Genomic DNA, 5,025 nt, shown 5'->3' with positions numbered 1-5,025 from the left:
AGTCCAAGCCCTGGGAATTAACTGAATTTTTCTAAAGTTCTACATTATTCAGGTTGAAAGTAGCATTTCAGATTGCTTAACTTTTAGTCATTAGCTGAGGTGATAGGAGCCAAGTGGTCTCTGTAGGCTGCATCTGTGGAGCTTCCTTTAGATTACCTGCTCCGTCTTCTGGAGAAGGCTATTTTTCTCTGGTTGTGGTTTTACAGTCACTTCAGTCCATGTAGTTCTCCATGAATTGGTTGTACTTTCAGCATAGATTTTTAACTCAGTGGAAAATAATAGTTCAAAACAGGAAAAAAAAAAAAAACAGGAAATACAATACCTTATTTTATTATACCTTATTGTACGCATGCAGTAATGGTATGTTTTGAGTCAATAGCACAATAATATAATAGTAGAGCTCAAATAATGCTCATTCTCTTCTATGCTTTTTAGTTATATTACCCTGTCTTAAAATGCATTCCCTGTGCTTTACTTACTTATTCAGAATCTTAAAGGGGTGAATGTTTGTCAAATCATACTCATCAACATCTGTCAAATCTATTTATCCTCATCTTCTCTCTTCAGCCAGAAGCTTGTTTTCTCCATCTTGTTATTGTTTTCTTTCTTTTATGAAAGTGTGTCAGGTTTCTCCTGTAACAAAATGGGTCAACAAATAATTTAAAATGATAGCTTGACATAGTGCCCTTTAGATAAATGCTCTTTCAGTGAGTTTATAAATATAAATATACCAGTAGAGTTCTCGTTCTGTGGTCAGAGGTAATATGTCATGGGTTGATACTATGACAAAGTATCAGACAAATTGGATCCTACCGTTTAATTCAGTAGGAGCTGAGTTAGCGTGCGTGTGTTAGTCATTTATTGCCCTTAAACAGAGATGGATCTAGGTAGATTAGCTAGTTATATTCAGGTATTTCAAAGTACTTTTTTCCACATGTAAAATTTGTATGCTGTTATCTTGGCTTTACAGACCAGACGTGCTCATTTTAGTTGAGTCTTGGGCAAACGTCGCTATTGCGGTTATGTTGAAGTTGGAAATTAATTTGTTGTAAAAGTTAATCTTACTGTAGTGGTTTCTCACTGGGAATCAAATAGACAAAGTGAACGATCTTGCAAGTCCTGCTTGCTTCTGTGCCAACTGAGGTCTCACTGAGATGGTCTTTCTGCTCTCCATTCTGTATGGCTGGGGTAGGGGCGAGGACACACAGTAGTACCAGACTTCAAGGCAGGGCAGATAGGAAAAGCCACAGTGCTGTTCAACAACCTGCCCAAGGACTTTTCCCCTCTTAGTGGAACAGCCTTTCGGTTGCAACCAGTTTACTTCAGCTCAGTGAGAAGACCGTTATACTAATCCCAAACCTATTTGTCACTTCAATTTCACATAATCACCAGTCTGAAAGTTTAAGTGTCTTACAAGTAGCCTTTGTCCTGTTATTCTGCACTACAGGAAATCACAGTGCCCCGTAACTGAGTTACCAACCAAGAAATTAACATCCATGAAAATATTCGCTGAAAGCATTGCAACTTTTTCAACAGCAGGAGAAGAAGTTGGGTTAAGGTGAATGTTTAATAACCGCTGTTATTAAAGCTTTGTTCAATAAGTAGTTATTTACTCATTTATACAGACACACGGATCCTACAGTGATGGATATAGAGTGGGAACTTGGACAGAAAAAAAAGATCTTTAATAACAACATGAGAAACTGAAAAATGTTGCAAGTGAAATCTTTTGAAACATGCAAGAAGAGATGTTCAAATGAGAAGAGGAAGGAGCGTGATGCCTGCTGTGCTCCTTCAGATATGCAGATTCATTGACTTCAACACATTTGTGCATCTACTTTTTCCAAGCGGTGCTGTGTTATCCAATTCCGTATGTCAGTAATGTCAGAGAGATGTAGCGGACAGTTCATTAGCATCATTAGACAAGGCAGCTGCAGCCCAGGATAATAGTAAACGAATGACTCACACTGGCAAAACAGAAGACAGGCAGCATTGCTTCACTGGCTTCGTTATGCTTTTCTGTCACTTTTGGGGGGTGCTAAAATTGATACTTGGTTGGAAATTGCTCTTGTTAGCAAAGACAAGTATTTGTCTGTTCCTCCTTCACCTCCTAACAAGTGTTCTGCTTTGCAATGGTCCAAATTCTGAGGGTGGCAGAAGGCCATGGACCATGTTCCAGGTGCCTGCTATGGACAGCTACGCAGGCCTCATAATAAAACTCCTGTTAGAATGCAAATCAATTTACAAACTAACAACTCCTTTCTGTAAATTCCCCATTGGCTCTATAATTATCTTTGCTACTTAATTACTGGTTATCAGTGTGCCAAGTCCTGGCTTAATTTGGGTGAGGAGTATAGCCACTGGCAAGATAAGGATATAATTTAGAGATACAAATGCACATTCCTTTTTAAAAAGCAAAGATTGCTTAAATGGACCAAAAAGAGATATTTATGTTGTCTCTTTGTTCAGTTGTATATTTTGCAGTAACTGCTGAACAGGAATGCATTGGCTTGCAACAATTGGATGAGAGAAGTACAGGCTGTGGAAGGTATGGTTCCGTTTGTATGCAGCTTTATATTACTTCTGTGAGATCGAGATTACTTTTTACTCAAACTTCCTGCTTGATATTCATAAAAGTCTTTTAAATGAACCTTCCAAGATTCCTCCTAAATTTAAGTAACTGTAATTGTCTTCAGCCTGTACCTGAGAAACTATAGTACAGGTTGGCAGTGATTTGTCCAACCTTATGCAATAAATCAGTGGAAGAGACACAAGTAAAATCCATCTGTCTTTTATTACCAACCCTGCATTTTATTACCAACCCTGTGGTGTGTTTGTTTCTGGAAAGTACTTGCAGCATCCTTGGTCTCTTGCATGGAAAACTGTTTCTATTTGCCAAAAGCTGACCGCTGTATGACCAAGTGTATAAACCAAACCCTGACCCCAATAATATGAGTATCTATACTGAAACGCTTGACCAAGCTCTTCTGCTGAATTGGAGATTGGTTCTTGGGAATTTGGTCTGTCTGATGAAGGGGGATGGTCCTCTAGACTGATGTCAAAATGAGCAGTCATGGGGGGAGTCTTTTTTTTCAGCACAGTGAATCCTAAGCACAAACTGTGATGACCAGGGGCTTGATGTTAATTGCTGTGCTAAATATTAAGCAGAAGATATTATGCAGCTTTTGGAAATGTTAGGGTGTGCTTGGAACAGCTCTGGAATGCTTGGTTTTTGTCCCTGGCTTAGAGATACATGGCCTCCCATACCTTAAACTGGAATCAGCCTGCCTTCCAGTTTTTAGGAAGCCTATGCCTGTTCTGTCACTATCAGCTCATATTATTGCTCTCTGCGAGCTGACAGAAAAAGAGACTACTTTTGTTTTAGTGCAGGGTAAATGCATACTTTCTATTTGACATTTCTGAATCTGGTCTTGATGTATAATCTTTTGAGTTTTAATTCTTTGCTTGTAAGTGTATTTAATGTAAGTCTAAATGAAAAGAGATCATTGACTGATATTTGAGAACACAACCCAGAAGCACCTGGGGAGAGAACTGACAAGGAATGAAGGAGGAAGAGCACACATTTGAAAATGCCATCTACCAAGTTAAAAGCACTAAATGCACCTCTAAACCTCCTGTCTTATAAAGCACGCAGCAAAGTTAGGAAGGGACAGAGAGGGCCTACAGAAATGGTCAGGAGGAGCAACAGAATTGGGGCACTTCAGTTGGGAAGAAAGGTAAATGGGAAGTGAAATTGTAGTATTTCTCAAACCATGAATCATTCCGAGATAACGAAGAAGGATTATTCTCTTTCTCACCCCCTCCCCTCACCCCCCCAAACAAGAACCAGTGATACCCACTTTAATTATCTGACTGTATTTTTAAAACACACAAAATCACGTAATTCAGAATCACATCATGATATCCTTTTGGTTTCCATAGCATAACATAGGGACCAGAAGGTAAAGAGTCTGGGAAAGGGCAAGGGCTGGGAAAATAGAATTTTTTCATTGTTAAACTGTAAAGGGGCTACGGTAGAACAGTGAAATGTGATCTCAGCTGCATATACTTAAAAGGGATTTGATCTGTTCATTGATTTTGGTCTAAACTTCTCTAAAGCATGGATTTAGTCATGGTCAAATTAGCTATTTTGATTTTTCCTTTATGATGACTATTTCACTCAGAGCTTTTGGTGGTCTTTCAATAACATTTAAACGTGAGCAAAAAGAAACTCAATGTGTGCTTACACAAAGACAAAGAGAAAAGCAGGATGAGATCTTGTGGAGTGAAATAAACCTGAAGTTGGCCAGAGTAGTGTTTTGTCTCTGAAAAATGCCAACAAAAGTATTATTTTTATTCCAGAAAAGAACAAACAAATGAATTCCCCTGAAAACTGATCATTTTAAAAAAGGGTAATCTCAGTTTTCTTACTTAGAATTTTAATTTTTAACAGAGACAAGAAATTTGAGAAGTTACTTGGAACCAAGGAAATGCTCTTTATTTAAGTCTACTCAAACATACATGGCAGGATAAGAAGGCATTGGGACAGCTGCAAATTATCTTTTCAAAGGCAGAGCATTGAAAAGTGGCTTTTTGCGAACAAGAATCAGACTTTTTGTGCCTTTCTCACTAGAGGAAGTTGTATAATTACTAAGGTGTGTAGCTCTTTTTGTTCTCGGTAATTAGCACCAAGAAATTGTATTACCATAGCAGTGAGTTTTCCATCTTCTTGAATTACTTTGGAAATGAAAAATAGGCACTATTTTTTTTTCATTTAACAGTTCTCATTTAAAGATTTAATTTATGTGTGTGTGAAATTCAATTGATATGTATTTTCTCGATGTGGAGAATGACTGTTCAGCATTAGTAGCGTTAGTTGTGCTACAGGTAAATCTGATATTTTTCACAGCAAAAAGTGGTTTTGTAACGTCTCTAAAATTATCATACCTGTCTGTAACAATCATTTACTACCAGTACTTTCCTGCAAATAAAATAGTTATCCAATAAACTCAAGCTTATCTGCAG

This window comes from Pygoscelis adeliae, unplaced genomic scaffold, assembly GCF_000699105.1.
Source record: "Pygoscelis adeliae isolate BGI_AS28 unplaced genomic scaffold, ASM69910v1 Scaffold77, whole genome shotgun sequence".
NCBI lineage: Eukaryota > Metazoa > Chordata > Aves > Sphenisciformes > Spheniscidae > Pygoscelis > Pygoscelis adeliae.
The sequence above is the reverse complement of the archived record's forward strand: the minus strand, read 5'-3'. Positions refer to the sequence as shown.